Below are 12,246 nucleotides of genomic sequence, written 5' to 3' on the forward strand. Positions count from 1 at the left end.
AGAGACTACACAAGTCATATAGAACTCTATCCTCGTATTAATGTCACGACCCAAACCGATGAGTCGCGACGAGTGCCTGATCTCTAGTGACCAAACACCCCTATGCTCGTATCTGCACAACACTTTCTAATAAGGACCCATAAATAACTCAATTTGGATTGTACTGTCTCAAGAAAGGAGGACCTCATGATCTCTGTACAATCTGCATATATATGTATACGTATGAACTTGAAAGAACAATGCAGCCGATTAGGCCGCTACATATATTGTACACAAAAGAATAGAAGCCGACAAGGCTACATCATTTGTCAGATACATACAACTGTTTACAGACCTCTACTGGAATAAAGCTGTAGAAAGGATGGGATAGGGCCCCGTCATACCCATGTGCATATACATCCCAAAAGAATGGCATACCAAAATAGACTGTAGCTCCGGATCAAATGGAGTGCACTGGCCACCGCTGGATAGAGGTCCTACTAAGCTGGATCGCCTGTCTGTCTACCTGAACCTGCCGGCATGAACGTAGCCCCCCGGGTAATGGGGGAGTCAGTACGGATAATGTACTGAGTATGTAAAGCATAAGAGTAACATATAAATAAGAATTATGAATGAAATCTGAAACTCATAAGCTGAAATGACTGTCTGACTGCATTTGTATGACTAAATATCTGGTCATATCTATACAACTCTGTATGCATTTGTAAGAACGAGTATCTGTAAGTATTTACATAAATCTGTATAACTGACAATGCCTCTGTGGGCTGATAATATGCATGCTCTCAATGATAATCATGCTCATATACATAAATATAGGTCATAGTGCTGAGGGACGTTCAGCCCGATCCATATCCCATATAATAGTGCCGAGGAACGTACGGCCCGATCCATATATCTTATAATAATGCCGAGGAACGTACGGCCCGATCCATATATCATCATCAAGGTGCACCAGCTGATCAGGTGGTAATGCGTATATATCGCCTATCCCTTTTCCCATACCCCATATGCATATAATACACGCGTATATAACGCCTTCTGGTCTTGGGTCGGTATGCATATGTATATGATTGCAATGCATAACTGCAATGTATACATAGAACTCTCGAAGTGACATAAGTTCATGTTACCTCCGATGGATAACCTTTGAGCTAACATCATCAACATAAGTAATCTCAAGACCCAAGAACAGAAGGAACAATCATACGGGGTATAGGAACATCAAAGACTGAAGTACTCCTAGTGCCTCTAAGAGCAGATTAATATGGAAGCTCGTTCAATCGCTTGTTGGCTCATAACATAGGATCATGCTAAAATGAAAAAGGAATAGCCTTAACATACCTTGAAGTGTATCTGATCATCCAACTTCTACTTCTCGAACTCGTAAGTCTACAATCAAGATATCATAGGCCTTAATTAGACTTATTTATCTCACTTACTAACCATTTTAAATATAAAAAGAGCTTAACGAATTGTTGACAACATTCCCCTTGTAAACTTAACAACCTTTCAACTTCCAATTCAATCCAACATCAACCACAATATCAGCAACAACAATGAAAACACTTATATATCAAGATATACTCAAATCCATTCCCAATCATCTCTTAAAATAGCCCTTAATCACCATCTTACCCTTCATCAACTTATCACTTTCATAGCTATCTCCTCTTTACTTAAAACCACTAAAAACTCTTAGTAATTAACTTAAATACAAAGCTAGGAATCATTTACATACCTTGAGAGGTCTAAGATTTCAAGGATCACCTTCAACTCCAACTTCCCAAGCTTCACAACTTTAATGAAACCCTAGGAACCACCTTTTTCTTTACAAGCTCGGGTTTACGGGACTCGGATCTTACCAAATCCCCACTAATATGATGGAATTTATAGAGAGGAAATATATTAGGGATTTTTTGATTTGGGAGTGGAAAATAATGAAATTAAACGTGAGGAATCCATATATATAGGTGGGGCAAAACAGCCTCAACGGTAGCCGGTCGACGAGCAGGTCGACGACCCCGTTGACACGTCGACAATCCGTTAACTTGCACCGTTCCTGCTCCACCTGAGATTCAGAGACATCGGCGTGTCAACGGCATGGGTTGACGCCACCATCGACACATCGACGGTCCGTCGAAGGGGACTGGTTCCTGCCAGTTCCCTGAGTCCCCCAGCTTGTGACGATTCGATCCGTTTAACTCCCAATCCTATTATATTGCGAAGGACACTTACCCATACTTTTGGTGCACGTGAGGTGAAGCATTTAATATCTCAAAACTCGGGTGCGGATTTTCATACTAAGGGCATATATACCAGCAATAAGCCAAAAACTTTCTTGCGACAAAAATGGGAGGTGTAACAATTAACATCCACCCGTAAGATACTATAATATCACAATCAAGATGGAACAACAATTTCGATATCTACTAACAACGTGTGGCATCAAACCAACACAATAAAACAATTAAGTCACAACACAATGGGGTGGCTAGCCCCAGTCACACAACAGGGGTCAACCTAATGCAATATCCAACCCAACTTCATACCCAAAGGTTTACATGCTTTCTCCGAAAATATAATTTAAATATATGCTTCGCTATACGAAGTCTCACCAAGGGTAAGCCATAACCTACCTAGATGGGCGAACCGCAAACACCAACAATTCACTCCTTAGCTTTCCCCTTTCGCTGAGCTTCAGAACCAAAATAGTCTAGGCATATTTAAAATCTAGATTAGAAATCATGAAGAATAATACTAATATTGCTACTATTTAACTTAGGTCAGTTCTAACCCTAGAAATTGGGAAAACGGGCCCACAAGGGCAAAATAGAAAGTTCAGAAATAAAATATCAAATTAAGCACTAGGTGATCAAAACCCAACCACTAATTGTTTAATTAACTCATGGATTTTCCCAATTTCGAATTTGAAGCAAAACCCCTAATTTGGGTATAAACCCTAACTCTTAGATGCTGAAATTCAACACTAAAAATGAAAGATATATGATTAACAAACTTAGATTTTGTAATGACCCGTTTGGTCGTTTTAGCACTTTTGGACCCTTTTCACTAAAATATCCTTTCCGTAGCTTTAATTAGTATATTAGGTATAAATAAGAAGAAAAGAAAAGTTCAGTTATTCCCAATACATCTATAAGACCCATTACGTAAGGAGAAGGGATGGTGGGCTAGACCCACTTCTACTGCTACTGGTCACGTTTTAGATTTAAGTTTAGGCACAGAAAAATTATTAGGTTATTCCTAGTCTAAAAGAAAACAAAAACAAAAAAGAAAAAAGAAAAGAAAGAGAACCGCATAGGGCAGTTCGTAGGTTGCTGCGAAGAAGTATCATGCTGAAGATATCTCTTTGATTAAGAAACAATCACAGGTACATGTTGCATTATCTTATGTATATATGCATTGGTCTACTGTTGAAAAGCATTATTCTAGTATAGAAGTGTTGGCAAAACGTTTGAGATGAGTTAATGATTACCTAATTATTAGGGAGGGTAATGATTATAGCTATGATGATATGTTGTAGAATTAGTAGTGGAGGAATTTAGTATAAAACAAAATACGTGCTTACAGTGTAAAATTTCCTACTCTAAAACTTCTGAATCGTCAAACCTACTGTGTCGACGTCGTCCTTTTCTTTTTTTAAAATCTTCTTTCTTTCTTGTTTTACACACTATGATTATTATTATTTTTGGGACTAGAACACATATAAATTGTTTATTAATGGTATAGAGATACAATTTCTACTTCTTAAAAGGAATTATGGAATCAAGGTATAGAATGTTGAGATTTAGTTCTAAACTTAAAATTATAGGATTAGTTTCCCTAGACTAAATTAGACCATTTATTTATGGTATTGAATAGATTGAGAGGCATACTTCCACAGGTCCCATTAATGTTCGGTGAGAGATAGATGCTAGAATTTTAAGTAACCCGGGTAAGATGGGGGTAAATAATGCCCTCTCCGGAAGACGGGGTAAGACATAGACAAATACAATTTCCATTTCAATTTTTGTGTATAAAGAGTTTATATGATTGTACTTTAGGTATATTGGGTCATATGTAAAATTTTAAATTCAAGGTATTAGAATTGTGGAAAGTTAGATTTTGTCCGAAGTTAAGATATTGGAGTAATTAAAGGTTTCGAGTCCTAGTCCTAAGAAAGGAGAATTAATGATTTGAGAGTTCATTTATGGATGAAATTGACCAATTTTAAAAATATATGATCCTTAGATAATGGGTGAAATTATTTTTTAATAAAATTCCAAATCTGCCCTTGTGGGACCAAGGCCACTTTTTGGGGTGCGTTTTTGGGTTCGAATATAAATATAGCAATATGGGTGTCCTTAGATTCGTATTCTAATGTAGATCGCATATTTTATAGATTTTGATCGTTCAGAGGCTCTACGCGAAGGGAAGACATTAGTTTGATTGTTCGTGGCACCCGCTCGGCATTGAGGTAGGTTACAGTCTACTTTAGTTAAACTCTGATTAGAGAATCGTATGTACTTGTAGAAAGTAACGCGGATAGCATATAGGCCTTCGGGCATGAAGTGGAGATGGATTCCAATTAGATTGGCTCTGTCAGCTGTTATGTGGGCTTGTCTCCATATGTGTTATTTTCTGTGATTATCACTTGTTTGTATCTCTGTCATATCCTAGCTCCCTCATCATATGAAAAGGAATGATAACATTAATATGACTTGTATTTGTTGATTGTATATTGGTCATATTGTTGAGACAGATATCATGCATGACATGCCTTCCATATTATTCTTGTGATGATGGTGAGCTAAGTGATTGAGAGACTCCGAGGTTTTTGCCGGAAATTAAGAGTGACAGAGAGACTCCGAGGTCCTTGCCGGAGATTGAGAGTGATTGAAAGCCTCCTAGGTTTCTACCGGAGAGCACGAGTGGTACATGGACTTCGCGGGTCCCCCATGAGTCATGGCTTTGAGACACTGCCCTTAGCATGTGTGTACGATAGTGGAGTGAGAGAGGAGACTGTTGCATTGCATTGTATTCAACCACTCATATATTGAATGGTCATTTGGTGAACTATATCTATCTTGGTTGATTTCATGATTTCTTTACACTTTACTTGTACATGATACGTGACCATACCTGTTTGCTTTATGTGCTACTTGTTAATTTCCACTTTTTCATGCGTTATCTAATCATTGTCGGCCTATGATGCTTACCGGTACTGGTGTTGTACTGATACTACTCTTGCTGCACTTTTTGTTGAGTGCAGAGCACGATCCAGGCTCCAGTTCTACACCCCGTGGCTGATACGCGAGGGTGACATCTTTCAGTCATTCAGGGTGAGCTACTTGGTCATCCGTGGCCCCTGAAGGACCTCCTTTATTTAATTCTATATTTATATTTGGCAGACAATATGTAGCCTTCGGGTATTTTCAAACTTGTATTCCGGACTATGTTTAGCGCTCTTGTACCCTTTGACCAGATTTTTGGGGGATGTCATGACATTTATAGTGATGATAAGTATTTAAGACTTGATAAGTATTCTAGTGACGAATTGGAGGCACAAGACACCAGAATTTTCTGGTGTTTTCCAAATTTGAATTTAGCACCCGGAACCATCCCGGAACCTCCCGAACACAAACTAAATATGCAGATATACATAAAAACACGCTACGAATGCACTCGTGGCCTTGAAATTCCCATTGGAGGTCTCGTTGACTGAGTCAACCCCCGATACCTCAAAACTAACTTTCCAACCCAAGTCTCAAAATACATCCGAGAGCATTGGGAACCGAACCAAATATGCACACAGGTTCTAAAAGACCATCCGGACCTCTTGGATTCGACAGATTTTAAAAAAAGGTCCATTTATCCAAAAGTTAACTTTGAGTCAACTATTTTTTGCTTTAAGCCTAATTTTCACAAGAAGTCACCAGAATCAAATCTAGACACCTCGGGAAGCGTGTCAACAGTCCCCTCGAGTCAAAAGTGAGCTAACCAAGCTTATGAAAGGATCAAAAGTGTCGAAGCCAAACGGGTCGTTACAGCAGGAGTCCAAGAAATTGCTTTGTTGCAAATTTCCCCTCCCTTTAAGATGTTTCTCCAGATGAATGAGTATAAAGGTTTGGTGGTTTTATATTTATGTCTAGCTAGGAGAACAGTTGCCCAAAGGGAGTGCATGTTCTTAAATGATCTCCAAGAAAGGCTAGCCAGTAAAGTAAGATTCTTATTTCTAGCTTTGTGAATCCTTAAACCACCATTCTCATTTGGAAAGGTGACTATGTCCCAGTTTATGCAATGAAGTTTGCGCTTGGTAGAAGTTGTACCCCAAAGGAAATCTCTTTCTATTGACAATTTGCTTACAGGTTTAGGTGGGGATAGAAAAGTATTGCATTTTATAAGCAGGAATAACATTAAGAGAAGATTAGATCAAGGTGGTGCGACCTGCTGGGCTGAGAAAGTTAATTTTCCAGCTAGCAAGTTTCTTCTTCATGTCATCAATTATATACTGAAAGTCAATATCTTTAGGATTTTGCCAAACTGAGTGGTGGCAGTAATATTCATTATTTGTTGCACAGATGTCTAATGTGGTCAAAACAATGCTTAGATAAAAGGGCTTTAGATTTTGAAGTACTGATTTTCTGACCAGAGAGCTTACAGAAATAATCCATACTATGGTGAATGGTCCATACGGCTTTGATATTAGCTTTTGCCATTAAAGTTAAGTCATCAACAAAAAATAGATAGGACAAAGGGGGACATCTTCTATTAGTAACAATGGGGCCCAGTTTAATAGATCCACTTAATGGTTGATATAAGTAGATAATAGCTCCATGCACATAATGAAGAGATAAGGTGGTCTTAATGCATATATAGCCCTCTAAACTTGCATTTTTTTCCATTTTGGCACATCAACTAAGTATTGTTCCTATTGAACCCCTGAACTCGTCCTTAACTGTGTCTATTAAGCACGACCTGCTGACATGGCATAAATCGTGACTGCCACTTTTTTTAAGCGCGTGAAGGTGACAAAAAAATGCTGATGTGTATTTTAACTGTAATATTTACCCTTTTTAACTATTTATACAAACCTTTATCATATTAAGCCCTAATTTCTTCACCTTCTCCAATTTCTTATCTCTCTTTGTAACAACCCAACCCACTAGTGATATTGTCCGCTTTGGGCCTAGGCCCGTACGACTTTAAAATGCGTCTCTAGGAGGCAAGGCATGCTTACTTATATACCCAACACCTCTCCTGTGTTATGCCGATGTGGGACTTTCCTCCTAAGCTGGGGTGTCACATACATCCCCTTCTTATGGACTCAGCGTCCTCGCTGAGGATTGCCCCACCACATGGGATTTGCCTAGACTCAGTACTGAGGTTTTCCCCGCCTACCCGAGATTTGCCGAAACTCAGTTGAACTCTAGCCCCCCATCGACAAGGCTGACACAAGAGTGGCTCTGATACCATCTGTAACAGCCCAGCCCATTAGTGATATTGTCCGCTTTGGGCCTAGGCCCGCACGGCTTTAAAACGCATCTCTAAGAGGTAAGGCATGCTTACTTATATACCCAGCACCTCTCCTGTGTTATGCCGATGTGGTACTTTCCTCCTAAGCTTGGGTGTCACAAATAATCACCAAGGTGATAGCATGGAAGTCGTCGTTGAACAACATGCAGTTAACAACAACAACCAACCTCCCGCCGCTAATAACAACAACAACCACCCCACTAACAACAACAATAATGAAACTCTGTGTTACCACTGCGATAATGAAACATTTTCTTTCAACGGTATCGCTGCACATAACAAAGTGTTACACCGCCGTTTTATGGACTCTCACGGTCGTTTCCATTTTACTTGCCCTACCTGTCGCAACGTCTTTCCAAATCGGGCGCAATTGGCTACTCACATTATTGATCATCACTAATTTGGTAATTTCTTTCGTTTATACATTTATTCTCTCTCTCTCTCTCTCTCTCTCACACACACACACACACACACACACAGTTTTGTACACATATTGATATGTTCATTTTTGAAAATATATGCTGAAATTTTGATACTAGAGCAGTGAGATAAACTAATCTGAGTCGTTCAATTTAAGATATTTATATATTTTTAAGCACATCGTTTTGTTACTGATGAAATTGTGAGATTTTTGAGCTATTGAAGTGTAATTATTATAACAGGTAATAGGAAAAGTTTCTGCTGATAAAAAAAAAAATCACCAAGGTGGAGGTGAAGTATTTTTGAGTAGAGAAATTAGGAATTGGTAAAAAAAAGGGTAGTTTGGAAATATATATTGGTTTGCCGACTAGAATCCATAGTCAATTAAAAAGGGAAAATGAAGATCTAATGCGGCAACAACAATCTATTCATTGTGCATTTAAGAAACAATTTAACCAAGATAAGCATGAGTATCTGATCCGCTTAGCAACTTCAATTGGTGTAGTAAGACTTCTTGTGAACCAGAGATTGACATTTCAGGGTCATGATGAATCTAAATCATTACTTAACAGGGCTAATTTTTTTGAAACTCTTTCATTTTATGCTCAAAAGTGTGATAACATTCATAGTTATATTGAAAATACTCCTCAAAATAATCAAGTGACTTCTTCAATGATTCAAAAAAAAAATTGATTGCATGCAAGATTGATATAATTAAGGGTATCATGAAGGAACTAAATGGTGACTATTTTTTCTTATTGGTTGATGAATCTTGTTACACCCCATTCTAACCGAAGTCAAAATGGTTTACAACATTCCGGTAATTTCGGGGTTGATTGAAGTCAAGGAGTCGCCACCTAATTTTATGGTGAATTAGGACACCTAAAGTTATATAAAGTACATGTCTAAAGTTAACTTCGTTTTAAGGTCTACTAACTTAAGATTCTAAGTAAGAATTCAATTGATCTAAAGGGAAGGTATTAAGCACCCTTTAAGATCCATTAAAAATGGTTAACCGACCGAACTTAAGTTGAGAAAAATTGAGGCTGATTGTTATATACAAATGTGGAAACATTTTAAAAATACAAATATCATATGAAAAGTAGTGAACTAAATAAAGTTCAGGTAAAACGTTTGTGTATTTCGAAAGTTGGGATTACCTTAATATGAAAGACTTATGAAAGACTATTAGTTGAATATAGACTATGCAAAGGTTGTTTTAACAAATACATGTTTCAAGTGTTGAAAAAGAGCTAAAGTGAAAAAGTTATCCACAAAACTAGTTTGCCCTTTTTATTTCTCAAAATAAGCTAACGTTAGTGTGTAAAATTTGTGATGTTTTGAATAAAAATTATGTTATGTGAATATGATGATGTGAAAATCTAGATTTATTCTACAAATGTGATGCAAAAAGGACGTGAGATTTTCTTTTCCCTTAAGGACGTGAGCTTTTATTTTCCCTTTTTTCATCATTTGTATTAACTATGCTCAGCTATAAAAATATACATAATTGAATCAAATTTGAGGAATTTTTTATAAGAATATACTTGAGTTCATGTTTGCATATCAGTGACGTTTTAAAATTTCTAAGATAGTAATAAGAACAAAACGTAATCCCCTTAATTCAAAATATGTGCTCGCCCTTGAAAATCAATTATTCTAGTAAAAGTAAATATTATAGGCACTATAAACGATTTTAAAATAAGAAGAAAAGAAAGAAATCGATAGAATTAACTACTAGTTCTTCCTTTAAGTCAACTATGCCATCTAATTCTAAGTGTCCTAGGGTCAATACTCTTAAGGAAAACAAATAAATATATATGTGAAGACAAGCATCGGTTAGTCACGAGAGGGGTCAAAAATGACAATAGCCTCTCTCTTGTTTCCGTTAGAAAATTTTCGTGAGGAAGGATTTGGATGCAAAGTAGACCTGGATTGAGCTGCGGGTTGAATCTCAAAAAGCGAGATTTTCTTGTGGCAAGGGAGGTCTTTTACGAAGACCTCAATTTGCCCCCAAAGTGTACATGCGAAAAACAAAGATAAATAATTAGAAATGTATGTAACCATGAAGTAAGGCAAAATATATATGACACAAATTCAAGACAGATCAGTGGATTGTGCATATATTATGTATATTCGAGTATACTTCGTATTAAGGATACTTAGAAGGTTAATATCGGAAAGCTTTTGCCCCCGTCTTCCCGATGTTGCATAAGTTCCAAGGGATTTCATGAATCCCAGGCATGGCTAACACCGGGGAGGGTTCAAGCTTGATCCATAATGACCAACTAATCTCCCCACAAATGTACTAACTAAAGCATACCCTAGGTATACATACATATACATACTTTGAACAAATGTGCTTGCAACACATGAAGAATTTCAACAAAAAATATGCACTGATACTATAGAAAATATGCAAATTTAACTAACTCATACTTCATTCATCTGCTCGAAAAGACTTCAGGGTGCTTCCAATATGCCATAAATGTCATACTGCCTATATTCTAAAACGATGCCACAACTAAAAAATGCGAACAGAGTGGCAAGCCCTCTATATTTCTCGAATTTTATCCTTAGTATGGTTTAGCCCAATCCATAATAGTAGAGCAAATATTAAGTTGAATTTTTTAAACTACAGGAGGAGATATATGCAGCATGTACAGAAAGCACACATTAGGAAAACAATTCGGGGAAAAGCTGACAGGATGATACTCGTCTTTCTAAATCTTGAAAAATGAATTTAAAGAAGGTTTCAGCAGTTTATAAGACCGTAAATGTCAAGCTAATATCTGATTGATTCATTCAACAATAATGACTCAAACTAGAAATACAGGACAAAGGGCAGGCAGATTACAGAAACTGCTGAGTGCATAGGTTTCTTTCATATTCTTCATTCAATAACCTTGTTATTTACCACTACAATCAACAGTTAAAGATGGCAATTGCTAATCCTTTTGGTAAGTTAAATACACTGATGAGACAACTAAAATAAACTGTAAGTAGAACCATTTGAGATTACACTTCCAAAAAATGATCAGTCATTCCATGTAAATCAAGGGCAGCAGCCATTCTCTATAAACATTAAAAGAGGAGTGAAACTGGAAATCTTTACTATTTTCCTTTAGCTGTACCTTAACAAGTCTTGGTCAGAGGAGTAATCCTTTAAATCGTTAAGTCAGTATTTAACTAGTAAAACATCCTAACCTATGTTTCAAACTAGTTTTCAAGCAAAGAAGGCAGGCCATTGCTTGCACAAATTTTAAAACTGGAAACAGTAAGAGTCAGGCAAATATATATTCTCTGGTTTCTTTTTTTTTTTTTTAAAAAAAAAAAACAAATTGTATCCCTTAAGCTGCGACTGAAGTAGGTTCCAATTTGAATAATAAACTAAGATTTAAAGATGGTCATGAAACTTATTAAACAGTTTCGAAAGAGAAATTTTGAACAAAATCAGTAGCCAGATATATACTCTTTCTCTACATACTTCCTTTCCAGGCTTATAATATGACTTTACAAGCTGGACATTTAACACTGATACATTAAGCATACTTGTAATGTCATTATCCCATTAATTCGAACCAAGGACTACTTCTAACACAATACAGGGGCTAAATTTTATACTCAGGAGATAAAAAAAACAGATTAATACATGCTAACAATAAAATTTAAAGCTAACAACATTTGAGTCCTGCTATAAACACTACGCTAACCCCCTTATCTAACTAAATTGATATATAAAACATGCATAACCACAACACAAACTAAACCAACACATAATCAGCCACAAATAGCTAACAGAAACCAACGCCAAAAAGGTTACTAACCTTTTTCGGGTGCAGCGAACCAGGGTGCGGGGTCGTGGATCCACACTCGAATGTTAATATCCCCGAGTTTGCATCTATTCGGATTCGAAACAATAACAGAGCAAAAAAGAAAAAATGTTTGGTATTTTAAATCAATGTCAAGAAACAAATGAGACTGTTTGATATTGCCAGAGAATTGAGGTGGCTAAAAAAAAGAACCCCTTTTAAATGGGTCAAGAAACGAGTATTTATAGGAGAATTTTAGGGTTTGCTGTGGTTCGAATTGGGCGGAATTTCTGGTATAGGGTTTTTCAAAAAACGAATCAAAAATGGATCCATTGAAATCCCAACAGGTCTTCACGTGATTTGGCTTGGGTATTTCCGAAAATGGTTCGACCACTCCTGGTCTTTGAATATCAATCCGTGCCTTGAAACAAGAAATGGAGATTATCCCTGTCAACGACAGAACGCACAGGCAAGTGGACGT

This window comes from Lycium barbarum, chromosome 4 (assembly GCF_019175385.1).
Source record: "Lycium barbarum isolate Lr01 chromosome 4, ASM1917538v2, whole genome shotgun sequence".
Classification (NCBI taxonomy): Eukaryota; Viridiplantae; Streptophyta; class Magnoliopsida; order Solanales; family Solanaceae; genus Lycium; species Lycium barbarum.